This window comes from Macaca fascicularis, chromosome 7 (genome assembly GCF_037993035.2).
Source record: "Macaca fascicularis isolate 582-1 chromosome 7, T2T-MFA8v1.1".
Lineage (NCBI taxonomy): Eukaryota > Metazoa > Chordata > Mammalia > Primates > Cercopithecidae > Macaca > Macaca fascicularis.
In genome coordinates, this window is record NC_088381.1 from 73901479 (window position 1) to 73929096 (window position 27618).

Consider the following 27618-nt stretch of genomic DNA (forward strand, 5'->3'; position numbering starts at 1 on the left):
AGTGCCTGAGGGCACCCCACTCACCTGGCCCCTCTCCATGCCCCTCTCTTCCCTCTGCCATCACCTTTCTCTACAGCCCCTCTTCCTTCTCTATCTACCCTCTCGTTCTCTGAGCTCAGCTGGGCCATGTCCCCAGTACCCCCAGAAGTCCCAGCTTTACAGAGGGCCTTCCACAGGCCTCTTGCTGGCCTCCCTCTGCCTCTGCTTGCCCCAGCAGACCCACCTTAGCACCTGCTGTGCCTTTGGGCCAGACGCCATCCCTCCTTCCTCTCCTGGACTGCTCCTAAGCATGTATCCGGTCTTAGTGGTCCCTTCTTTTAGGAGGCCTTTGCACCTTTGTGACCCCGTTGGCTGACTTAGCTGCCCCTCTGCTAGGCTCCTCCTTGGGTGGGCCTGCATGCTGCATGCTGACACTCTGGTTCCCCAGGTGACACAAGGCTTCCAGAGCAAGGGAGTCTATCTGTCACCCAGCTGCATCTCTATGCCTAGACCCAGAATAAAAATCGCTACTATTTAATGAATATATTGAATGTTTCCTGTGTACCAGACACTGTGCAGAACATGTTATATACCATACCTCAGTGACTCTTCACAATGACCTCTTATATTCTATTACTAATAATAAGTACTAACAATAATATATGCTATCATTAAGCCCCTTCTACAGGTAAAGAACTGAGTCCCAGAAAAGTTTCCTGTTCAGGAGTATGTTTCAATCTTCTGTGATAGGTACCGTCTCTGGGAAAATGAGGGTTGAATGAACCAGTGAATAAACTGCAAGGATCTTCAGAGATGGGCAGGGAGAAACTGGGCTACTTCTCTCACCAGAGGGTGGCATCGGGTCCCTGACCCCAGCAGGGACTGTGTCCCAGCCCAAGGGGCTCTAGAACCTTCTGAGATTAGCTCTGGGTCCAAGCCTCAGGTATGAGATGTATGCACCTCATTCTGTGAGTTCTGGGCCCACCTCTGTAAAATGGGCATTGCAATCCTGCCCTGGCTATCTGCATGCTGGTTTCAGGGGCTCAGGCCCAATCCTGAATGTCAACATGCTTGAAAATGGTAGGCCGGGTGCAGTGACTCAATCCTGTAATCTCAGCACTTTGGAAGGCTGATGTGGAAGGATCCCTTGTGCCAGGAGTTTGAGACCCGCCTGGGCAACATAGCGACACTCAGTCTCTAAAATAATTTTTTACACCATTTTGGGAGACTGAGGCGGGCAGATAACTTGAGGTCAGGAGTTCGAGACTAGCCTGACCAATGTGGTAAAACCCTGTCTCTACTGAAAATACAAAAATTAGCAGGTGTGGCAGCAGGTGCCTGTAATCTCAGCTACTCTGGAGGTTGAGGCAGGATAATCACTTGAACCCAGGAGGCAGAAGTTGTAGTAAGCCAAGATTGCACCATTGCACTCCAGCCTGGGCAACAAGAGTGAAACTCCATCTCAAAAAATAAATAAATGAATAAATAAATTTTAAAAATTAGCCAGGCATGGTGGTGCACACCTATAGTCCCAACTACCTGGGAGGCTGAGGCAGGGGGAGTCGCTTGAGCCCAGGAGCTGGAGGTTGCCATGAGCCAGGCTGGTAGCTGTCCACTGTGCCATGAGCATAGATGGGAGTGAGATGGTGGCAAGTCACAAGGAGCTGGAAAGCTGCCCCCTGAGGTAATGCAGCTGTGGCTGCACAGGCTCTATCCACCTGCTGTGTCAGGGAGGAGGGAGGAGAGGAAGAGAGGGCACTGCCGGGGCAGTGGGCACAAAGCCGGCACCAGGTCAGGCAGGACCAGTGGGCAGACCAGGGTCAGTGGCCTGGGTGAGGTCTAGGGCATCCAGATGCCCATCCTCTTCCCAAGGCCACTGTGGCTTCCCACTAATCCTGGGCATAGGGAGGGGTGGAGCCAGGAGGGCAGAGCAAACCTCACAGCCTGAGGGGAGCACCTGTGGGCGAGGCCTGGGAGAGGAGCTGAGAGAGGAGCTGAGGCTGCATAGCAAGGAGCTCTACAGTGAAACAAGGCTGAGTGTCATTGACTTATTCAACAACCTTTATTGAGCCCTTTTACTGAGCATGATGATCCAGGCATCATGATATACAGCTCTGAACAAAACACATGACCATCCCTGCCTCACAGAGCTGACATTCTGGTGGAGGAGGTGGGCAATAAACAAGATAAATAAGTACACTATAGACATGATCTGAAGGTGAGGAATAAAGCAGGAAGGTGAACAGGGTGTGCTGGGGCTGCCATTGCAAATAAGGAGGCCAGGGAAGGCCTCATTAACAGGGTGACATTTGAGCAAAGGCATGAAGCCAACTCTGATGCCGAACCCACCTATTCATGCTTTGGAGTCAAGTTGGGATGTCAGCTCCAAGACTGCAAGGGTATTTATTGGTTTTTTCCACTGGTGGATCCCAAGCACTTGGGTGGGGCCTGGTGCCTGGTTCAATAAGTATTTGTGGATATGATAGAAATGAAAAAAGGAGTCGTTTGGCATCCAGTCATTGCCGGGGCTGGTGCTGGGTTTCTCCTGGTGAGGATTCCAGCCCCCACCCTCCTGGGACAATGCTTGAAAACCACTGACCCTACTGGAAAAGTGGCAAGGGGCGGGGTGGCGGGAGGGCGCGGGCACAGGCCAGCTCCAGGGCGGGGACGTTTGCTGTGTACAGGCAAGACTATGTCATCTTGCTTGGGTTCCCGGGTCACGCAGGGTCTGCAGTACTGTGGTGCCGTGTGATCAGAGACCATGGTGGTGGCTGGGAGCCTCTGATGTGCTTCTGGACCCGGGCTGCAGTGGCTTACACGGGGCAGCTGAGGGTGTTCCATGTCGGTGGGGGTAGGGGCAGGGGCTCTAGGTTCTGATTGCCACCTGCCGCCCCGGGGAAGGCAGTAGGTGGTGGCTGGGTTGCCTGGAAGTCACCTGCCCCCCTTCATGACTGGGTCCTGATCCCATCCTAAGTCTCTGTGGGGTGGCGGTGGGGTGGCAGCTTGCTGGGGTGTCTACCTGGGAGATATGAAACCCTAGGTCCTAGGCCCCACGAGGCTCTTTGCAGGCGAGCAGGGAGCGTCAGTTTCTGCATGACGTCCTAGAACAGGGAGCGTCAGTTTCTGCATGTGTAAGATACCAACCTGCCTGTTTTAGGGGCTGTTGTGAAGACTGAAGGGAAGGAAGGACCTGGCAGCACCTTTAAAAGGCCCCTGAAGGGCTGTGCTGGGTTAAAATCCCGCCTTCCCCTAATTCCTAAGCCTCTGTGCCCTGCGAGGCCTGCATCTGCCCCAAGAGGGCGCCCTTTCCTAATTTTCACAAAAGATTTGCAGGGGCCAGCAGCCGCGATGGGGCACAGGCCCTATCAGGAGAGAGGGTGGCCTGCCACCCGGAAGCCCTTGGGGACTCCCTGGGGTTAAAGCACCTTCCCTGGTGCGGATGTTTGCCAGTTCTCGGAGGCAGGCGGAGTGGGGATCCCATCCCCAGTGGCAGATGAGAGGCCTGGATGACCTGCGCAAGAGATCCGTGCGTGGAGTTGCGGCCAGCAAGTCCGGGGCTATGCTCCACGGTCGCCCCGGGATCTGCACATCACCTGCCCAGGTGGCAACCGGTTGAAGACTTCCAAATGTCCGACACCCCTCTCGATCCTCCAAGCCCAGCTCCCACCTGCCCATCACCCTATATCACTAGGAAAGGAGGAAACAGTTAATAAAGTCCTTATTTCCATCACGTTTGCCATTTCCTGATCTAAGTAGAGTGTCAAGAGAGTGACAGGCTAAAACTGCTGATTACCGTGGCTTGAAGGCAGTGACCAGTGAAAGGCACTAGTCACTGCCTGTTTTGGGTGCCTAACCCTGTAATTAATCAGCAGTGGTGGGGGTGATAGGGGGACGAGAAGAAGCTGGGGGTAGGTTTGTGCAGCTCCCACCCCAGGAGGTGGGAATACGGCAATTAAAGGGACAGATACTCTCCTCCCCTCAACAGCCTGGTAGGTGGGTCTGAGGATGGAGGAGGCAGGGACAAAGGTACAGTCACCAAGAAATCAGTTGGGTTATTTTGATTTCAAACCCAGATTGTCGGTCTGTGCCTAGGGTCTTCTCTTCCCCCACTCCCCCAAATCCCTAGGGTTATCATTCAATCCAATTTAGCAGCCTGCCCTCTGGGGGCCTAAATGTTAGAACAGATGAGGCTGACGGAGACTCAAACATACAGAGCCATTTAATCCGTCTGGCAGGAGGGACTGTTTATACAAGAGATTTCATTTATTTTACTCCCAATATTGAGGAGGCTTGGCGGGGAATAAACCCTTCCTCTAGGTAGGCTGGTAAACTTTGCAACTTGTTTGCAAGCATGTTTGAAACATATGGTATCATAGGAACAAGGATAGCCTGAAGCCTGGTTGCAGCTCACACTTTTCATTTTTTCACTCATCCAAGTTATTGATTTTTGTCGGCACTTGTAGCATCAGGCGCACTGCAATCTGGATTGGGGTTTCTGGCATTCCTTGCAGGATGAGCCCCGGGAATGGTCTCTGACCGCACAGCACCAGCCTGCCACTGGTGGGGCCCCCTTTGTCGTTGGGGCTGTTTTCTAGGATCCAGCGCGCTGCCAGCCAGGGCTCAGGAGGAGGCTTGGAGCTCAGATCTGGATCTCCTGGGCAGGCAGCAGTGCCCTCCTCTGAGGCAGAAGTGTGCCCCAACCTCTAGGTGGCCAGGTTAGGGAAGCTAGGACTTGATCTTCTGACCTGTTAGTCCCCTGAGGATCAGTCAATTAATTCACTAAAGCTCGGTTGTTTTTATTTGACTCCTAACACTGTTGCCCCACCAGTCCCCTTTGTATACCCTGGGGGCTGAGAGACCAGACAAGACTAAAATCCACAGAGGGGTCAGAGGGGAGGGCCTGGCAATTAACCCTGCATCCTGAGCAGGGTGGAGTCAGGGGTCAGTGGGGGTGGGGAGGGGCTGACCACCAGCTGCCACGCCCAGGAGGAGGCCTCCCGGGACACCCACAGGTGGGATTCCAGGCAGGCCCGAGTTGGGGAGAGACAGGGGACTCTGAACAGCTTTTTCCCTTCCCCACACACCAAGGCAGGGCCCATCCTGCTCCTGCCCAGGCCTCTTCCTGGGGTAGGACCCCTGCCCCCCACCCCATCTGAAGCAGCAGCTGATTCCCTCCCCTGCTGTCCCTCCCCCCTCCACTCTACTTTCCGAGGAGAATAACCTGTGATAATTTTTTCTTCTTCTTTCTGGCAACTAATGGACTCCTTAAATAGCAAAAATTGCGGCCTGTAATTAAGATCTTGCTTTTTAAATGATTAATCATTGTAACCCCTTTGAGCAGCATCCCACTTCCCACTCTTCTCACATTGAAATGCAGATCGTTGGCAAGGGAGGGAGGTGCTCCCAAGCCACTGAGGAGCAATTAAACCTTCCCAGCTGTCACTCGCCCGCCTCGTCTGCCTCCCCGGCCTGTCCAGACGCCTAGGAGGGAGAGTGCAGGGCCCCTGCTCCATGGTGGCGCCAGACTCACCAGCAGCCTGGCTGGGGGGCACCGGGCCGGTCCGCCTCCAAGCCTGACCCTGGCTTGCCCTTGCGTGGCAGCCCAGAAGCCGGCTTTTGGACACTCCCAGGAAGTCAGATCATGTTTGCTGAGCACTTGCTGGGTGCCCACACTTTAAAAGATCTCATTCAATTTTCACAATAGCCACCTGAGAGAAATGTGAAGATGCCCATTTCTACAAAGGGGCAAGCAGAGGCACAAATTCACAAACTTCAGAAGTGGTCATAACAGGATTTCCAACAAGGACTGGCTGATCCAAAACCTAGCCTTCGTGTAGTTGGCAGGAGGTCACGGGAGACCTCACTGAACACGCGTCCACACACCACACACGCACGCACACACAAAACTCTTCACCAGCTTGCAAAGGGCTCTCCGGGTTGATCTCTTTGAAGTCATTCTTGCAAACGACTGCCATCATTAGTCAGTCTGTGGAAGTGTTTCCAAGCCTTCTTCCATTGATATATACGTGCAATGACAGCACGATTTGGGGGTGGTAGGTCATTGGAGCTAGAAGGAAACTTGGAATCCTCAGAGTCCATGCCCCTTTTTACTCAAGAGGACACTGGGGCCTGAATGTCAAGAGACTTGGCCAACATCAAAAGTCACATTTGCAGCACTTAGCAGGTGCCAGCTTCATAGCAGGCGCTCATGGATCTGTTAAATAGTAAACATGGAAAGATGTACTTCTTCTTTTAGGGCTCTACTGTTGCATTTTTCAGAAGGGATTTTTGTGTATTTGTGTGGTGGTGGCAGAGGTTTGGGGGCAAAGGAGCTCCATCCTTATTGACTGTTTCAGAGGAATGGGCAGGAGAGAAAGAGAGACAGTCACAAGCATGAACAGGGCTTCTGTGTGTGGCTGTGCAGACCCCTGCACAGATGTGCTGGGCTAGGAAAGTTGGAAAGGCCCTTTCGCTGCTGGCTAAGCCAAGACGTGTGCATGGCTTAGTGTGGGCCTGGACCAGGGCTGGAGGAAGCGGGAAGGCCAGCATGCTGCAGAAGGAAATCCCCTCTCGATCTCCGACAGAGAGCTGATTCCAAAAGAAACCCAGACCTAAATAGTCAGTGACCCACCCTGGTTAAGATCCTAATGATAAGCTGTGGGTTGGGGGCGGTACCTGCTGCCTGTAGGGCAATTTGGCAAGATTGGCACCATTACGAATGCATATAAGCGTTGGTCCAGCAAGGCCCATTTTGGGAATTTATCCTACAGGTACACTCATACTGTGAGAACTCACTTATGTGCAAGACTATTTGTTGCAGCATCATTTGTGAAAAAGGTTGGAAACCACCCAAATGAGCCTCAAGAGAGGATGGGTTCAGGTGAAACCATGTAGCTGAGTAAGAGAATGAGAACGATCTCCTTGCTCTGATAGAGAAAGGTTGCAAAGATCCCCATGACACACTACCATAAAGAAAAACAGCATGACATAGTGCACTATGCCACCTTTTGTGTGAAAATAAGAGTCACGTTTGCATTGTCATGCATTCTTCTTTGTACATGTTTATGTACAAAGAAGCTCTGGAAGGACACATAAGAAACTAATAACAGTGATTATCTTTTAGGGAGTGGTGAGAACTGAGCAGATGGGTGACAAGGCCATGAAGACTTCTCACCGCAGAACTTTTTTTGTACTAGATGGAAGTATTAGCTATTTAAGGCTGGGGGCAGTGGCTCATGCCTTTAATCCCAGCACTTTGGGCGGCTGAGGTGCGTAGATTACCTGAGGTCAGGGGTTCAAGACCAGCCTGGCCAACATGGTGAAACCTGTGTCTACTAAAATACAAAACCTAGCCGGGTGTGGTGGTGGCTGCCTGTAATTCCAGTTACTCGGGAGGCTGCGGCAGGAATCGCTTGAACCTGGGAGGTGGAGGTTGTAGTGAACCGAGATTGTGCCACTGCACTCCAGCCTGGGTGACAAGAGTAAAACTCCATCTCAAAAAAAAAAAAAAAAAAAAAAAAAAAAGAAAGTGTTAGCTACTCAAAAAGATTAATATGAATGATCTTATATGTCCTCATTGATCTGGTATAGGCTTACTTACAAGCTCCTAGAAATGTCACCCACCCCCAGCAGATGGTTCCCATTCTCTTAGGTGTACATGCCCACCCCAGTGGGTATACACTGTCATAGGAGGTGCATGCCCTGGGACAACACCACTTGTGGCCTGGCCACGTGAGTATCCAGGGCTGAGCCTGCTTTTCCCTTTCCTTCCTCAGGGGCATCCATCCCAGTTTCCTTGGTCTTACTTAGCTGGCCTCACATCAGGACTTACCCAATCATCCAGACATGGCTGTGGCCCCTCTTTGTCTTGCACCTCCAGAGTGTCAGGCAGCTTTGTGGTCTCTGCCCCAGCCATATGTATCTGTGACACATACACACGTACAATCACATGCACACAGGCTCGTACACAACATGCACTTGTAAGCACACAGGCACACCTGGGTACACGCAGGCCTGGGCCCTTCCTCACATTACAGATGCTTCAGCCACAGGCAGGAGCAGGGGACTGATGGGTGTGAGTGACACCCAGGAGAGGAGGAGCTGAAGGAAAGGAGGGAGCTCCCCCTCCCTCTGGGCCATTGCCTCACACAGTCCAGGTCAAAGTGGGCACTGAGGCTCCACATTCCCCAGGACTTTGGGGAGTGGGGCGCTCGCGAGCTCAGGAGGCAGGCCACCCTGGGTTGGAACCCCAGCCCTGCCGCCTGCTCCAGGTGTGCCAGGGCCTGCATCCTTACATTGGCAAGTCTAGAAACCGAGGCACGGGGAAGTCAACTGACTTACTGAAGTCCCCCAGCTGGTGAGCAGTGGAGCCAGGATTGTACCTGTGCAGGCTGGCTCGGAGGCTATGATCCTCTTCCCACCACTGGCTGCCTCTAAGTCCTGTGGATCGTGGGACTTTCTTTCAGCTTTCTGGGGCCTTCTAAACACACCTCATCCAAGATAGGGTGAGAATTGGGTGCTTAGGACGCAAGAAGGTTTTTGTTAGGGCCCTTTCTCCTCCATACTCCCATAAGAAGTGGCTCACTGGCTTTTGTTCAGGGTCTGACACATGGTGGCCAAAGGGTCATTGGCCTGGTCCTGCTGGGCACGTTTCAGGACAAGTGCCCCTGGGTGCATGGGGTCCTCAGAAAATGCCTTTGCTGCCCAAGACTGCCCAGGGGTGAGGTCTCCTGCAGCAAGGGCATCCCAGAGACCACCACCATTTAGAAAGGGGTAGCCCAGCTCACCTTGCCCAGAACCAGTGCCCTGTCCTGGGTCCTCATGCCCATCATGGCCCTGCCACATCCTCCCAAGGTGGCGCTAAATGGCACAAGCCCTTCTGTCACTCTGAAAGTGCAAGACCAGGAATATGTTCAGGTAGAACTGTTTCCGGCTGCAAGTAATTGATGGACAGGGACTTAAGGCAAATGCGGCCTTATTCATTTCACACGGCAAGAGGGTGGTGGGCCAGGGTTGGTCCTGTGACTCAGTGATGTCAAGGAATGGGCTCAGTTTTTCTGGTAGCCGTGGGACTTGAGTCTGAGGCTTTCTTTTTTCCTGTCCCCTTACAACACATCTCACCAGCCCATCAGGGAAAAGGACCAGTGAACCCTAATTTGTTACAGCCAGGAGCTGTTGGAGCAAGGAGCGACTCTAGCATGGATGAAGGCCTGGGTAGGGAGCCTGGTTAATACAGGGGATTCATGTGGCTCCCAGTTTGCACCCTCCCCACCATCCTGGCCTGGAGGAGAGGGAAAGGGAGGTCAGTGGCTTCTTCCTTTCCCCACCCCCACCCGCATTCCAGGACACCTCCTGGAGCTGTGCTGCGCCCTGGGCCAGCCCACCCTAGACCGTTCCCATCCTCTCTGGGTGTGATGAATGCCAGGGCTGCTTACAGAGTCACAAATTAGGTTGCCAAAGGCATCCCCGGCCTGGCCTGGAAACACCTCCCAGCTGAAAGGAGGCGCGTCTGGGCTGAGCAGACGTCTTTATTCAGCTGTAATTGATGTTTCACAGACGTCTGTAACTCCGTCTGGAGGGACACAAAGCGCCCCCATGCTTGGCCCGGGCAGCCTCTTTATGTCGCCCCTTTTCATCTGGCAGTCAAAAGTGGAGGAGCTGCCTGGGCTCTCCTGCTTGGTCCCTGGGCCAGGACAAAGGCGGGCGCTGCACACAGAAGCCACCCGGTGGGCCTTCACCTCCTGGAGTGCTCTATGCTAATCTAGCGCCAGCCCAGACCCCTCCTGCATATCGATGGGCGGCAGGGACTGCCCCTGAAACAGGCAGAGCCCTGGCTCACCGGGGAAGGGGTGGCTCCCAGCAGCCAGACCTCAGTCGGTGGGTCCGCCTGAACCCAGACTCAGTTGGCTGAGATGGTGGGTGAAGGGACCTTGTAGCGGAGCAGGGGTTCTTAGCCTGGGACCCAGCGCCCCCAGGGGAGGGACATGTGAACCACTGAAATCACAGGCAGCTCTATGCACAGACTTTTTCTCTAGGAAGAAGTTCCATATCTTTCATCAGGTGCTCAAAAAGGTAAGTCCTACCAGGCACAGTGGCTCACACCTGTAACCCTGGGGCTTTGGGAGGCTGAGGTGGGAGGATCGCTTGAGCCCTGGAGTTCAAGATTAGTCTGGACAACATACTGAGACCTCATCTCTAAAAAATTTTTAAAAATTAGTCAGGTATAGAGGTGCATATCTGTAGTCCCAGCTACTGAGGCTGATGTGAGATGATCCCTTGAGCCCATGAGTTTGAGATTACGGTGAGCTGTGATCATGCCACTGCCGCTGCACTCCGGTTTTGGTGACAGTGAGATCCTGTTTAAAAAAAAAAAAGAGGTAAGTCCTACTGCTGGGCTCACCTAAACTCCCATTTTACAGATTAGAAAGCGGAGGCCCAGAGAGCACATGCCCAATGTCACGTGATAAGTTGGTGGTAGCACGTGGGTCTTTACTTCTGCTCAAAGACTCTCTGCTCTGCCAGACACCACACAGTTGGGAGCTCACAGAGGCCAGGCAGGTTACCGTAGGGGAGCAACCAGGTTCTCCAAGGAGGGGCCAGGGAGACAGGGGAATGTGCAATGATCTGCCAGGGTAAGCCCAGTGGTGCCAGACCCTCAGGGGAAAACTTAGACTTTTAAAACATGGGAAATTTGCCAATTAAAAAATGCTGATTCATAGCTTGCAGAGAGTAGAGTTTGAGACTTTTGTTTTTTGCCTCACTGAGTTCCTCCTCCTCTCTTCTGCAGGCAAGGGAAGCTCCAATGTGGCCACACGAATCCAGATTCTCCCTCTGGCCCCCTTGCCCTGAAGCCAGAAGAGGGCTGCAGTGCAGAGCTGGTGCCCAGAAACCCATGCCAGTTGTCCGTAGTGCCCCAGAGCAGGTTTGCAGCCCTCTGACTGTGGGGCTTCTGCTTTCAGTTGTCAGTCCTGATTGAGATGCTCTGTCTAGAGTGACTGCAATTCCTCGACTTTCCTGAGCCCTGCTATTTCCCAGGCTGGAGGCAGAAGTGACAGGTTCATGGTGTGCTGGTCCCTGCAGGGTGCCCTGACCTTCCCTCTGGGCTTGGCATGATCCTGCAGCATCCTCCGGAGAGGGCGAGAGGGAGCGAGAGGAGACCAGAGTGGGAGAGACGGACAAAGAGAGAGACAGCCACAGAGAGAAAACAAGAAGAGAGCGACAAGGAGGCAGATGTAGAGGGAGAAAAGGGAAGGGAGGCAAGGGAGCAGAGAGGAAGAGGGAGAGAGGAGGAGAGAAAGAAAGAGGGAGGATGAGGATCAGATCGATATAGAGAAAGAGTGGGAGGATCAGAGAGAGAGAGATAGGAAATGGGGCTGCCTGGAGAGATAGAGAGACACAGAGAGACGGAGAACAAGACTGAGGCAGAGAGAGCCAGAGACAGAGCGACAGAGAGAAGGAAAAAGACCAAGAGGAGAGGAGGTGAGAGGCCAGAGGAGGAGAGAAGGCAGAGAGCGCACAGCTCCAGGTCTGGGCGTTGCCCTTGACGGGTGGGATGTGGGAGGGCGTGGGGGGTGTCTCTGTGGTTCTCAGGCTCTGAGGGGTGAGAATCAGCACCCTCCCAGACGATTTGCTCTTTGCTGTGATGCCTGGGCCATGCCCACCTGCATCTGAAGCCCAGGTGAAGCCAGAGCTACCCCTGAGCTGGGTCCACAATGCAGACTTCCAGGACTCACCCGTTCTAGACCATGCTCTGAAAGGCAGAAGCGGGGCTTATGCTGATATCCAGGGAGGCGCTGCAGACGGGAGACCCCACCTGCCCATCAAAGGAGTTTACATTTATTTGGGAACAGGTGAGACACAATTTTTCAAATTCTTAAAATTAAAAAAAAATGTTATTGGTTTTTAGGGTAACAGCACAGGAGGGGATCAAGTGAAACATAAAGTTCTCCTCCCCTACAATACCCTCAAGTACAGTCTAGGGGATTTAAAATACCGGGGGTACCCCTATCCTTCCCTTCCCTGTGTGAGATGAGATTGGGGCTATTGGTTGACATCACGCCATGGTGGCATCTCTTAGGAACATGAGAAATGCCAGGTCCTTAATGACACAGCTTTTCACAAGTACCCATGTGTGTAAGTACACACACACACACACACACACACACACACACACAATTTATGCTTCAGGTGCAGCCCCTAGTGTATCCAGGGGCTCAACTAACTGACCTTTCATTGCAACCGGGGGTAGCAGCCAACTAGGGAGGCTGGATCACGTATCAGGCACTGGTGTGCTGCTCATAACTATGGCCTTTGGGACACTTCACTGTCTTGTTCTCAGCGACTCAGGTGGGGGCATTTCAGGCACAAGAGAAAGACAAACAAAACTTGGCCAGCAGGGGAGATGCCTGAGGGGAAAGATGAGCAGATAGGCCGGGCTCATTCTTTTGTTTATTCAATGAGTGAGTCCTTCTTCTAGCATTTACAGTGAGTGGTGTTTATCTTGTATGCATTTAATCGACAGGCACGTAATGATTCACACTCAAGATGTTTTTAATAAAAAATACTGTGCAAGTACAGTTGAATATGCACTTTCTTGCATACTACACATTATATATCCGTGACACATTTATACGTGCATATTACTGTAAAGAGTTGTATATATCGTACTATGATACTGTGTATACTGACTTGCTGAGCAACTTAAAGGCCCAAGGATAATTTTTTTTTTTTTTTTTGGGAGATGGAGTCTCACTCTGTCACCCAGGCTGGAGTGCAGTGGCACAATCTCAGCTCACTGCAACCTCCACCTCCCAAGTTCAAGCGATTCTCCTGCCTCAGCCTCTCGAGTAGCTGGGACTACAGGCACGTGCCATGACACCCGGCTAATTTTTGTATTTTTGATAGAGATGGGGTTTTGCCATGTTGGCCAGGCTGGTCTCGAACTCCTGGCTTCCAGTGATCTGCCAGCCTCGGCCTCCGAAAGTGCTGAGATTACTGGTGTGAGCCACTGTGCCCAGCCCCAGGGTAACCCAGTTCTATTAATAGCACTAGCCCCACCCTCTGGGGGAGGGTTCTGGGTGGCTTACGTCATTCATAGAGGTCCCAGTCCCCACACCAGTGAGTGGTTTAGGCATCAAAGTGTGCTGTGCCATTGGCACAGTCATCTACTGCAGCCTAACAAACAACTTCAAAACTTAAAATCGCAGCATTTATTTTGCTCAACACATCTGTAATTGGGGAGGAAACAGTGAGGACAACTTGTCTCTGCCATGTGGTGTCAGTTGGGCAAAGTTGACTGGGACTAAAAGGCCCGTTTCCAAGAGGGATCACGCACATGGCTGGCAAGTTGTGCCAGCTGTAGACTGGTCATTCAGCCTAGGCTGGGGTCAGGGGACTCCTGCTTGGCTGGGTCCCAAGAGACAAGAAGTAGAAGCTGATGATTTTTTATGGTCTGGGCCCTAAGAAACTGGCAGTGTCACTTTTGTCCTAGTCTATTGGTCAAGCGGGAGCTTGACCCACCTAGCTCAGATTCAAGGGAGGGTATAGACTTCACCTCTCAAAGGGAGGGGTATAATTTAAGAGCGACATTGTTAAAACTGTCATAGCCAAAAGAACATGGGAAGTCTATTGGGGGATTTCTGGGAAAGGTTTCTTTGCTCTCAAAAAGAGACATAAGCATAACAGAATAACAATTGAGAGTCCAACATAAGAAATGAGACAATCTCAAGAAAAACAAGAAGATCATACACTTGACCCTTCATGATTATGTTCCTAATTTCATAAAATTCAGGGAAAGGAGAAGACCATTAAAGTATCTTCTACAATTGTTACAATTGGGATAATAATAAAGCATAACTAAATTACATATAATTGTGTGACTTATACTTTAAAAATCCTGTAGGATTTCAATATTTGATGGGAAAACTCAATATTGTCAAGATGTCAATCCTTCCCAAATTAAAGCATATATTCAGTGTAATCCCACTGCGATTGGAGATTACAAGCAGACTCACTCCTCTGGAAGAGTTCATCTGGAAGAGTCAACGTGAAAAATTAACCAAGAAAAATTTGAGAGAAGAGATGTTCTTACAGGATGCAAAAGCACATAAAAAGCGTTGTATGGTAGCACAGGTAACAAGAAATTGGAAACAACTTGAATGTCAACAGGGAAATAGGTAAATAAATTAGAGTGGAGGCCGGTGTGGAGGTGCACACTTGTAATCCCAACACTTTGGGAGGCTGAGGCAGGAGGATCTCTTAAGCCCGGGAGTTTGAGACAACCCTGGGCAGTATAGTGAGACCCTGTCTCTATTTTTTTTTTTTAAATTAGCTGAGTGTGGTGGTGTGCACCTGTAGTCCAGCTATTTGGGCTGAGGTGGGAGGATCTTTTGTGCCCAGGCATTTGAGGTTGTAGTGAGCTATGATCACACCATTGCACTCCAGTCTAGGCAACAGAGCTCTTGCTCTCGCTCTGTCTCAAAAAATATAAATAAATAAGTAAATTAGAGCAGTAGATCTCAAACTTGAGCATACATCAGGATCACCCAGAGTGCCACTAAAATACGATGGCCAGACCCATTCTCAGTGCTTCTGAGTCAACAGGTTGGTAGGCATTCATTCAAGTGTTTGTAGCAAGTAAGTTCCCAGATGATGGTGATGCTGATGGTCCAGACCACACTTGAGAACCACTGAATTACAGAATGTTCTAAAACTGATAGAAACACAAGGGGGGTAAGCTGCAAAATAACATCAGTTTTCAAAAAAAAAAAAAAAAAAAGACTCTAGAACTAAAATGAAACCAACATATATATATATAATATATATATAAATATATAATTATATATATATATATAAAATTTAACTTAAAAACATGTCTGAAAAGAAGAAAGCACACAAAAGGAAGAGATGGTTATTCCTCTTCCCCTGAGCATTGCTAGGTCTGCATGTGATGCCCAGAGCTGCTCGCCACCTTTATATTGACCTCAGGTTGAAGCCAATGGCAAGAGGTGTGGAGCTGTAAGACTCATAGGAAAGCAAAACTGGATGGATACATGAGCCTGGAATGTCCCTGGGGAGATTCTTATATGAATTCATAAATCCTCTTATGATTTAAGCCATTTTATTGGGGTTTTCCCAATAGTAATAGTCAAAACCGTCTAACTCATGCAGTAATGATTATGATTGTTTGTAAAGATCAAATAAGGTCATATAAGTGAATGCTCTTTGGGGACCTTGACACATAGTAAGGTTCTCACATCCAGTCACCATTTTCTATACTTATTCTGCAAAAACCTTCAGAGCTGGGCCATATGGGGACATTATGTGGAAGCTGGCAGATGCTCTGACCTCCAGGAGCTCAGGGAATACAAGGAGAGCCAGGACAAGCAAAAAGAGGAATTTAATGGCTCATGAACCTGGGATATCTAGGGCTGGACTGGCCTCAGGTGTCACAGTCCCTGCTACTCAAATTATGGCAATCAGCCTTTTTCAATGTGTCTCAGGGCTCCTCTTTGTGAGCCAGTTTTATTCTTTCCTGCTGTGTAGAGTTTCCTCCATGCAGCAGGAGAAGAACATAGATTTCACAACCATAAACTTACGTCATAGTGTCTGAGCAAGCCAAGAGGAAAGACAAGGCTCCTTTTTCTCTGCCTTTGTTTACAAAATCCCAGGGAAGAAGGCTGATTGGCCTAGCTTTGTCAGGTGCCCTTATCTGTGCCAATCACTGTGGTCAGAGGGATGGGATACCATGCTTGACCAAACAAATGTGTGATACGTGGTTGTTTACATACATCATTTATGATAGCTAGATATAGATATCTGCAGAACAATATTATCACAAATTCAGAGGCAGGCGATGCGCATATGTATTATCTCAGTTTCTGTGGGTCAAGAATCTTGGAATGGCTGAGCTGGGCCCTCTGCAAGCCTGCAATCGAGGTGTGGGTCAGGACTGGGTCCTCATCTGGAAACTTGACTGAGGAAGGATCTACTTCCAAGCTCATGCAACTCTTGGCAGAATTCAGTTCCTTGCATTTACAGGACTGAGGGCTCATTTTCCTGCTGGCTGTCAGCTGCCCTCAGTTTTACAGGCCACTCTCAGTTGGACCTGAAATGGCCACCTGCTTTATCAAAGCCAGCAAGAGTGTGAAACACTCCAGCAAGACAGGTGCTACAATCTTATCTATTTAATTATGTAACCAGGTACACAGAATCACCTGCATCCCATACCTTTGCTGTATTCTATTCATTAGCAGCAAGTTCCAGGTCCTGCCAAACAAAAAGGAGAAAAGGTTACACAAGGGCAAGAATACCAGAAAGTGGGATCATCTATTTTTTATATCTAATATTCATAGTATTTGTTGTCCATCTGCTTTGTGCTAATTATCCCCTTTAATGCTCACAACTCACTCTGAGATAGATGTTATTTTCCACATTTTACAGATAAGAAAACCGAGTCTCAAAGAAGTGAGGCGATCTACCAAAGATCACATATGTAATTACTGGCAAAGATGGATTTCAATCTAAGTCTATCTAACTGCAACACATCTCCTCTTTTCCTTATATCAAGATGCTAATGAGGCCAGGTGCAGTGGCTCATGCCTGTAATCCCAGCACTTTGGGAGGCCAAGGCGGGTGGATCACTTGAGGCCAGGAGTTCGAGACCAGCCTGGCCAACATTGTGAACCCCGTCTCTAATAAAAATACAAAAAATAGCTGGGCGTGATGGTACGCACCTGTCATCCCAGCTACTTGGGAGGCTGAGGCAGGAGAATTGCTTGAATCCAGGAAGTGGAGGTTGCAGTGAGCCTAGATCATGCCACTGCACTCTAGCCTGGATGACTGAGTGAGACTCCATCTCAAAAAAAAAAAAAAAAAAAAAAAAAAGCTAATGAATAAACCATCCTGGATGTTGTTTAGTGAAGCCAACTATCTCTGGGCTTGGACACAACTGCATGTCTTTCCTCACTTTGGTGAGGTGAGACTCTAGGTCCTTCCCCAGTCACACATGTGCCATTGAGTCCAAGTAAATAGCTATCAGTTATGTCCTTCCCCTGAGCCTGTATTTTTCTTTCCTTTGCTCCCATTTGGGTAGTCCACTCTGTACTCACTGCCATCCTGTTGGCATGGGGCTGTCCACGAAATACAGGTATACTACCACCCTCCTGGCTTCTGCTTCTCAATGCCCAAGCCCCTAGAAAAATTCAGATTTGTGAGCAAAGACACAATATCTTGGAGAAGCAGAGGAAGGAGGGGATTCTCCTTTCTCCAACACCCTTGGAATAGAGAAAAATTCTCCCAGGCTGGGGAGAGAAGAAAGGGGTGACAGAATGATTGGGTGTTATTGCTTTAATTTACAGACTGAGATTCACAAATCCTCAACTTTAAGGTGTGTTTCCAACCCACACCCCCTTCTCTGAGCCCTTCCTATCCCTCTACAATGGGTTGTATATTTGTCAGGATGTCAGTCTGGTTGCTGCATGAAAAGACCCAAAAGAATAGGGCTTAAACACAAGTTTATTTTTCTTACATAAAAATCTGGGTGGATGGCCTAGTGCTGGAATGGTGGCCCCATAATTATCAGGGACCCAGACTCTTTCTGTCTTGTTGCTCTGCCTTTGTTAACATGCAACTTCAATTTAATCTGCATGTCAGGGGGCAGGAAGAGAAAAGTGCTTCCTTCCTGGAGCCTGACTTAGGAAGTTGTGTACTCCACTTCCAGTCATTGGCCAGAATTTGATCATGTGACCACATGTTAGCGGCAAAGGAGTTTGGGAAATGTAGTTTTATATTGAGAGGCTACATGCCCCTTTATTCTACAAATAGTTATGAAGGGTAGAATAGGTAGAGTGGGACAATTAGCAGTCTCTACCAGTGGTCCTATGTGGTCCAGCCCTGTGGCCTTAGCTCTGATTCTTTGTTTAGGAGAGTTTCTGGCCTTAGCTCTGATTCTTTGTTTAGGAGAGTTTCAGGCATAAAATCTTTTAATACGGTGGCTTTGCATCTGTTGGTGCCTTCAGGAAACAAGAAAAGAGTGGACAGGGGCCAAAAGCCACGTCCAAGTGTATCAGCAAGCAAGGAAAGGAGGGTCAGCATGGGGGTCCTGCTAGGTGTTCTGCACCCAAAGCAAGTTCCAAGGGTGACAGCCTTGTCCACTCTTACTGCCTGCCATCCTGATTGGCTGTGCTGTGCCTAGACACTTCACTCTGGTTATCTCCTTCTCCAACTCAAAGAACAACTTTCCAACTTTTTTTTTGGTGTATAAGATGAGACGGGGTGTCTAGGCTGAGGAAAAAATTATCTAGGTAGGATCTGGGTCTTCTACTCTTACAGCCCCTGCTCAAAAAAGGGAAGAATGCAGCAGGTGGTAGATTTAGGTCCTATAAGTCCTGCATCAGAATTAATTCCCAAGCCCCTCAGTATGTCTGTTGTCTTAATTCACACGCCTGCCACCCACATTCACAGCCTGCATGTCGCTGACCTGGGTCAGTCCCAGAAAAGCCTCATAAGTGTTCATAAAGGGTATCTCTGCTTGCTAACCTCCATCTCATTCTCCCAGTGTAGCCAAAGTGAATGCATGCATTCATTCTTTCACTCATTCATTCAACAAGTAATGATCAATCTTGCAATGTGCCCAGCTCATCCCTTGGCAGATGGGGTCTCTGCCCTTTGGAACTGGGGAGACTGACCAAATGGCACAAAGAAGTACACCATCATGGGTGCCTGTAATCCCAGCTACTTGGGAGGCTGAGACAAGGAGAATCTCTTGAACCAAGGAGGCAGAGGTTGCAGTGAGCTGAGATCACGCCACTGCACTCCAGCCTGGGTGGCAGAGTGAGACTTTGTATGAAAAAAACAAAAACAAAAACAAGAACAAAAAACCACACACACAAACAAACAAACAAAAAAGAAGTATAGCAACACAAACTTGATTACAGCTATGGAGAAAAAGTACAGAGTACAAAAAAGGCATGTGTAGCAGTGAAAAAAATGGAATGGGATAGGGTGTGTAGAACATTCTAGGCATCAGGCACAGCCTATGCAAAGGCCCTGGGGCAAAACTGAGTGTGACAATTCCTAGAATTAAATGAAGCCCTGAGGTTGGTATCCCCAACAGCGAGGAAGGGAGTGGAGAATGCTGTTCCTGATCCTGTCACCCCTACTGCTTAAAACTCTTCAATGACTCATTGCCACTAGCTTTAGTATAGGATCCACATTTGCCCTTGGTTAGGTCCCTGCCTTCCCCTCTGGCCTCACCACTCCTGATCTGGATGTTCTGTTGCCTCCCAGACACTGGTCCCTCCATCCCCAATCCTTTGCCCGAGCAACTCCTACCGGTCCTTCAGGACTCAGCCTAGACATCATGGTCTCTAGAAAGCTGGAATGGATATTCTCCTGTTTGCCTCTTCAAATCCAAGCGCTCTCTGTAGGTTTTGCCAGGAGGGAGGGAAGTGAGGTCAGGGGCCTGCTCTGCAGTTAGCTGTGTGGCTGTGGGTAAGTTACTCAACTTCTCTGTACTTCAGTTTCTTCATGAGGTAAAATGGAGATAATAACTGCACTGACCTCATAGGATTATTGTGAAGGTTAAATGAATTAATAATATATGTAAAGTGCCTAGAGCTGTGCCTGGCACATAGAAGTGCCTTGTGTTTGCTGTTATTGGTCTTTAGTCTTCTCCTGTCCTGGACTGGGTACTATGTCATTGGTTTCAGTCTTGCCTCTCCTCACAGGGCTAGGGAACTTTAGGGAGTGCCTAGGTCTCCCTGCACTCCTGCCTCCTACTACTTTGCCCAGTGGAAGTCATATGGTAACTGCCTAACCAGTTGGATTTGCTCTAAGAAGAATGAATTTCTGGCCATCTCCCATATGGAAGTAAACATGAACTCTGGCCTCTTCTCCCAGTTGGGGGACAAGGGGTTCTGATCTCTGAGATCTCTCTCCACACCCTGACTCGCAATACCACCCCGCACCCCAGCCTCCTGCCAGCTGGCCGCAGGGCACATCCCAATGACCCTGGAATGGAAGAGTGAGGGGCACTGGTGGTGAAGGCAGGGTGGGTGGTGAGGACGGTGGTCTTGTGAACATCTGTGGACAGGGGGATCTTCACATTCACAAGGAAACTGATGACCCAGGTGGGTCCAGTGGGAAGTGGCCAGGGTGGACAAGGCCTTCAAATCTGAGAAACGAAGTAGTTGGGGGTGCCACACCCAGGGAAGAGAGGAGGAGTCTTTCCATGCTGAAGGGGGGCCTGGGGAGGAGAGAAGACCCTGTCTGAGTAGCCCAGGAGGCAGAGAAATGCATGCACTGCAGGTTCTGTGTCTGGACTGATAACAACCATTGTTCCTAATGACCTTTGTTCCTGAGCAATGTGTCCAAGGCTTGACACTGCTGTGTGCCACAGCCCCACGCTGACAGTGACTGCAGCACACACCGCAGTATGCTAGTGCTAACCGTCCCGACAGTGCCCTCCCTTGGTCATCTTAGTCTTCTGCATCCTTAGTTCCTCATACAGAACTGGGGTTGGGGAACAGCCAGTTCCTGTTTGCTGGTTGAAGGAAGGAATGAACCCATATGGTAGGGGCAGGGCAGAAGAGGCAGAGGAATCAGATAGAGCTGGGTTCAAAGTTCTGCTCCTCATCTCCTAGCTCTGTGGTGCTGGGCAAGTCGCTCAGCTTCTCTGAGCCTCAGTAGTCTTGTCTGTGAAATAGGATACCCAGTACTTACTTCTCTGCGTTGCTGTCAGGTTCTGTGTAAACAAAGGGTGGCACAGTGATTGGTGCCTGCCTAAAGGCTCAGGAAACAAAGCAAGAACTTTCTTCCAAGTCTCTGCTTGTCCCTGAATCTGTGTGTAGTGCGACTCACCCTTTCAGGACCCCATCTTTCTGGCATCTTTGAGTCCTCTGCTGCTCCCAAACTTCAAGCCTCAGCCTGTCTCACAAGGGAACAGACACAGGGTACAAAGAGCTGCCCACCTTCACCTTGAGGGAGCCTGGAGGTCACCTCTTTTGTCCAGCCCTCCCTCTGGGGGTCCTTGCCTCTCTACCCCATCCTTCATCTCAGCCAGCCCAAAGGGACATCCCAGAGAACAACGCAAGCTGGAAGGTGCTGGAATTGGTGGGAAAAAAGGCCCACGACGGTGAGGAATGAGTTCCTGAGGCCTGGGTGCCCCACACCCCCTGGGCCTGCCTGCTCCCTGCAGAAGGGTCCCTGGTACCTTCTATTTTCCCAGCCAGGAGGCCGCCGGTTCCCACATTACCACATGAATGGGGCACAAGCCCCCCTGTCCACTCGAGCAAACAATTTGGCTAGCAAATTGACATAATTACAAGAGACAGCGAGGGAAGAAAAACGCCCCCCACCCCCTTGGCCCCCCAGCGGGCGACTCCCGCCGAGTTCCTCTGGGCTTTGTGGGCCGGGCGCTCAGGGCTGATTAGAAACCTTGTGGCCTTTTCAAGAGCCCTAAGTGATTGGTCCCTTAATCTGATTACAATTTGCAGAGCCCCTCCAACCACCTCTGAAGGGCTGTTCTCAAGCGCCCCGCTAGACGATGTGCAAGTACACACACACACACACACACACACACCGAGCACCCACTTGGGCCTGCTGGGCGGGGGCTCTGCCACTTTCGTCCTCATGCCTCACTCCCTCAGTCAGGCATATCAGGTCCCATTCCCTGTGCCCCAAACCTCAGACACACAAAGGGCCTGACACTGCCCCTAATACATGGGGTTGCCCATCTTTAGAGGGTCTCACACAGATACAATGCCCAGGCCAGGGGCTTATGTGCACACACACTCCTGTGAGTGCACCTTCTTCTCATCTCCCATCCCTTCTCAGGGCGGCTGCCCTGAGCATCCAGGGTTAGGCTGCCCGACCCCATCAAGGGCAGCCTCTCTCCCCAGCAGCGGTATTTCTGGGGCTCCTTGGGCTGCAGCTCCCACGGGATTAGGCCCAGCAGGCTGCCTGGACACCGTTCAGGCACAGGCTGCCCAGGGACAGGACTTGGGCTGCTCCCAGCTTGGGAACTCAGCTCACAGGGACTTTAGTCAATGGCCTCAGCCATCCACATCCAATTTGTATCTCTTAATCCCTGGGGCTGAGCCACAATGGCTCCTTTTCCTGTACTTGCTGGGGCTCTCATAGGCCCCAGCCTGGCCTCCCACCCCAAATAGAGCTCCCACTGGGCAGCAGCTCGGGATAGGAGTGGGGTGGGGGGAAAAGCAGGGGCCAAGGCAGAAGTGGACTGAAGTGGGGGCTCTGCCCTTGTTAACTGTTCCACCCTAGAAGATGCAAGTTGGGTGTGTGTATGAGAATAGGGAACATGTGTAGGGCCTTCCGGAGTGACCCCCAGTCTGCTGTAACCCCATCTTTTGTGCATCCCAGTCTGGAGGCCCTGGGAAGGGTATTGTCTACTTAGGAACCCCATCCTTTTGTCAGGTCATCCTAAATACCTGGAGCCTGGAGTCAGAGAGCAGGGAACACGGAGCCCAGGTTCAGACACTGGAATCAGAAGGATCTGTGACCTTGACTGAGTAACTTATCTGATCTAGGCTTCAGTTTCCCCACGTGTAAGATGGGAATGCTGCAGCCTCTCTCTCTCTCAGGGTTGCTGGGAGGCTAAATGAGCTGAGGCACATAAGACCCTCAGCACGGTGCCCAGCGCAGTCAGTGCTCCATGCCAGGTTGTGTCATTGTTCACAAGTCAAGAACAAAGAGGGGACTTGAAGTACAACCATCAAACACACGGATGGGGCAGTCTGTGTGCACCCCCTGTATCCCTGTAGAGAGAAACTTGGGCTCTGCAGGGCTAAGGAACTTCACTTTACAGTTGGGCTTTCCAGGAGGACCTTCTCAGTTGCCCACGTTTGTCATATCTAGCTGATTATGTGACCTAGTGCTGGTTTTGGAAAGAGGGGCCTCAACCCAGATCTCTGCCAGGGAGGTGAGGCAGGAGAATAGGGTCTGAAAGCAGGGAACTTAAGGCCAACGCATGCTGACTGGGTATCAGAGGCTACTGACTTTTCAACCCCTCCTTTGTCTGTGTGGCAGTTGAAAAATGAAAGTACCACTGATTGGTCCCCTCCCACAACCAATCAGACTGGTCGTGGGCCTACTCTTCCCCTCTGGCAACCAATCAGACTGGCCGCAGGCCACTACTTCATTTGCATAGAGTGAACCAATGGGAAACTTCTAGAGGGTATTTAAACCTCAGAAAATTCTGTAACCCATGCTCTTGAACCACTTGCTCGAGGCTGCTCCCACCCTGTGGAGTGTACTTTTGTTTAAATTAAATCTTTGCTTTCACTGCCTTGTTTTGTTTGTGTGTTTTGTCCAGTTCTTTGTTCAAAACGCCAAGAACCCAGGCAACTACCCTTAACTGGTTACATATGTTGGGGAGCCAGTCAGGAGGTAAGCCCAACGTTTAGGATTTATTTTTCTCTTTTTCCTCTTTCTCTCTTTTTCTCTCCAACTCAGGACCCTCGGTGGATAGCGCCTATGCACAGAGGCAACTGCAGGTTTCTGGCCAGGGCTACTTTATGGTGAAACCAAAAGGTTTCTATGTGGAAGCACCTAACCCCCACTGCCTGGCTTGGGTGAGGGACCAAGTCCTTTTCTTTTTCAGTCTTTGAGTGGCCGTTTCCTAGCAGCTCTTTAATAATTGAGGGCAACTGGCCAGGACCACCCTCTGGTGTTACCTGAAGGCCAAGGAGTGAACGGGTATAGCTGCCTGCCTGGAAGCAGGAAGGACTCTTTTCTGTCTTGTCCAGTTATCATCCCTGAACCCTCCATGTGATGCAGTTGACAGTGGCAGCCCATCCAGGGTGAGCTTACATTTCAGGCGACTTAAACCTTGTTTTCTTATGCTAAATTCTTCCCTTCCCCTACTCAACTGGCTAAGGACAAGTCAGAGGGTTTGGGCAGATGGTTTGTGTGTGTCATGTGGGGGGATTCATAAAAGGGAATTTATGTACAATTTAATCTCGCCTAAATTTAGAAAGTTAAATAATTGTTTTAAGTGGGATAGGAAAAAATCCAAAGGTTTGACTGAAAATTAATTTCTAGAAGTCAATGCCTTCATCCAGGGACAAGAGGGAAAGTTCATAGTGGGCCATCAGTGGTGGAGGAAACCATTCCATAGTGGTGTCGGATCTAAGGTCAGAGACATCCGATAGACTAAGATGGGGCCCTAAAGAAGGATGTCCCCCCAGGACCCCAGTCAGGGCCCAGAATTTTTCCAGGGGGATGACCCATGTAAAATTTGGGTCACCTAATGAGCCCTCCACTTGTCAAAGTCCTCTTCTCTTTTCCAGACCACTATGGGCAACTCTCCATCAATTCCACCTGTTCCTCTATGGGTAACTCTCCATCTATTTCACCTGATTCCCTGCTTGGCTACATCCTCCACCACTGAAATCAACTTGACCCTGACAATCTAAAGAGAAAATGTATGATTCTCTTTTCCTGCAATACTGTTTGGCCTCATTATGAGCTGCTCAGCCTGGAACAGCGGGTGGTCAATAGTAGCCTTAATTATGACACCATCCTGCAATTAGACCTATTTTATAAAAGGCAGGGCACATGGTCAGAAATCCCACACATACAGGCCTTCATGGCACTATACCAAAACCCAATAATCCCCTCAAAGGAAAGTCCAAATGCAGAACTAGATATAGACGACCCCTTTTCACAAGGGCCACCTCTCTCTCAGGGTGACAGAAACCACCCCCATATAACCCCTTGCCGAGGGCTCCTGAGGCTAAAACCAAAACACCGGGGACCCTACTAAGTCCCCCTCACACTTGGAGGAGAACACCATATTCAACTCTCCCGCCAGCCCTGCTACCCATTGCGGAAGTAGCAGGAGCGGAGGGGACAGTCCTAGTGCTGGCCCCCTTCTCTGTAACTGATGTACAACAATGTAAGGAAAAGCAAGCAAGCTATTCCAAGAATCCAGGGGAATTTGCAGATGGGTTCCAAACTTTGACCTTAGCCTTTGATCTCTCATGGAGAGATGTTCAATTCATTCTAGCAACTTGTTGCACCCCTTTTGAAAAGGAATGAATCTTTGAGGCTGCCCGCCAGGAAGCAAACAATTTATTTGCCCAAAACCCACAGGGCAATCACCTGGGCCCAGACATAGTCCCCACTACTGACCCTAATTGGTACTATAACACACCCATGGGTATAAACAACTGGGCTAAAGTTCTTGAGGCTCTCCTTGGAGGAATGAAAAAGGAAATAACTAAGGCCGTAACTTATGATAAAGTAAGTGAGGTTACACAGGGCAAGAAGGAAAATCCAGCCATGTTTTATGGCAGACTGAAGGAAGCCTTTAAAAAATATACTAATCTGGACCCTTCCTCTCCTGAAAGCAAAATATTAATGGCACATTTCATTCACCAATCCACCCCAAACATTAGACATAAGCTCCAAAAGCTACAGGTGGGGCCACAAACTAATCACAATCAGCTTCTTGATATCACCTTTGTGGTGTATAACAATCATGATCTGGTGGAAGGAAAAAAAAAAGAGTAAAGAAAAATAGCAAGCCAAAATTATGGCAGCCATCATCGGCAATGCCCTGAATGCCCAGAAAGCATCCAAGGGAAACCCAAAGGGCCAGAATGATGATGCCAGAAAGGGCTTTTGCTTCAAGTACAAGAAAGCTGGGAACTGGGCAAAGGACTGTATTCATCCCCCTCCAAGCCCCTGCTGAAAATGTGAGGGCACAAATTATGACCCCTGGCACTGGAGAATTCATTACCTTTGCTCCTACCGAGGAGCTCCATCAGGTAAAACCCTAGCTGTGCACAAGGAGGAATCAAATGAAGACTGAAGGGGCCCCAGGTCTTCCTCACTGCCCCTGTCTAGGAATATCGTAATTACTACTGAGAAGCCCTGGGTAACTCTGTAGGTCATGGGCACCCAAATTAAGTTTCTTTTTGATACAGGGGCAAGTTACTCTGTTCGTACTGCTTATACAAGAAAACTTTCTTCCCGGTCCGCAAGTGTTATGGGAATGGAAAGAAAGCCACAAACAAGATTATTTACTCCTCCTTTGATTTGTCAATTTAAGAAACAAATCTTCCAACAGGAATTTCTAGTAGTACCAAGATGCCCAGTCCCCCTGCTGGGAAGAGATACTATGGTTAAAATAGGGGCACTACTATAATTTAAGCATCACCTAGTGAAATTGCTAATAGTAAAAAATACGGACAGTGTCCCAGACCACATTAATAAACAGATTAACCCACTAGCATGGTATACTGGGAAACCAGGGAAGGCCAAAACAGCAGTGCCAGTCAAAATATGGCTTAAAGATCCTAGCTATTTTCCCAATTGAAAACAATACCCAATTAAGCTGCAAGCAAGAAAAGGCCTAGTGCCCATAGTTGAGGTATTACTTACCCATGGGCTCTTAAAACCTTGCAATTCTCCCTGCAATACTCCCATCTTACCCATTCTAAAGCTTTTGGGGGAATACCAGCTAGTATAGCATATCAGAATAATTAATGAGGCTGTTATCTCTCTCCACCCATTGGTGGTGGATCTATGTACTCTCTTGGCTCAGGTGCCAGGGGATGCAAAATGGTTCTCAGTCCTACACATAAAAGATGCTTTCTTTTTCATTCCTCTGGTCCCAGAGTCCCAATACCCTTTTGCCTTTGAATGGGAAAATCCTAATACCAGAGAAAAACAACAATACACTTGGACAGTGCTCCCCCAGGGCTTTCAGGATAGCCCCCACTTCTTTGCCCAACCCTTAGAGAGGGATCTGAGGGGTCTGAAACTGGGGGACGGGAATATACTCCAGTATGTGGATCACCTTCTTGTGTCTAGCCCAACCCAAGAGGCTTCTGACAAAAATACTATAAAAACCTTACATTTCCTGGCTTACAGGTGATACAAAGTTTCAAAAAGGAGACTCAGATTACTCTCCAACAGGTCCACTATTTAGGGTATATCTTAACACCTGGAACCTGGCAGGTATTCCCAGAATGAGTGCAAGCCATATGTGGTTTGCTTCCCCTCCTCCCCACCCCAAGCAGCAGTTTCATTCTTTTTGGGGAATGTCTGGGTTTTGTGGAATATGGGTACCAAATTTAGGGCTCATGGCAAAGCCCCTGTATGAAGCAACAAGGAGGCCTGAAAATGAGCTAATGGAATGGACCCTGGAAATGAGAGAAGCCTTTGCAAGCTGAAATAAGCCCTTACCCAGGCTACAGCTCTTGGGATCCCAGACCTAACTAAGCCCTAGTCTTGTATATAGCAGAGACGAATGGCATAGCTCTGGGAATGCTAGTCCAGAAATAGGATCAGAACCCGGACCAAACACTTACTTTTCAAAGAAGTTGGAGAGGGTGGCCTTGGGATGGCCAAATTGCCTGTGGGCAACAGCAGCCACTGCTATGTTAGTGGAGGAAGCCACTAAAATCACCCTGAGCCAATCACTGGAAGTTCTAACCCCAGATCAGGTAAAGTCAGTCTTAGAGATAAAGGGACACATCTGGATGATGGGGGAAAGGTTAACCAAATACCAGGCCATGCTCCTAGACAATCCAGATGTAACCCTTAAAACCTGTAATACTTTGAATCCAGCTTCATTAATACCCATAGGCCCAATAACAGATCATTCCTGTG

The 27618-nt window shown here is 49.6% G+C and overlaps 1 long non-coding RNA gene across 4 annotated transcripts in view; it reads left to right on the forward strand.

Moving 5' to 3' along the window:
* Positions 1 to 27618, forward strand: part of LOC135971897 (uncharacterized) — a 68185-nt gene that overhangs the window by 38033 nt on the left and 2534 nt on the right. For 2 of the 4 annotated variants that reach the window (XR_010588263.2, XR_012415364.1), the window contains 2 exons: positions 10766 to 11828; positions 23452 to 23570. This is a non-coding gene — a long non-coding RNA (uncharacterized lncRNA). Of the gene's footprint in view, positions 1 to 10765; positions 23386 to 23451; positions 23571 to 27618 lie in introns of all 4 variants that reach the window. The other 2 variants (XR_010588264.2, XR_012415363.1) reach the window with 2 other exon arrangements.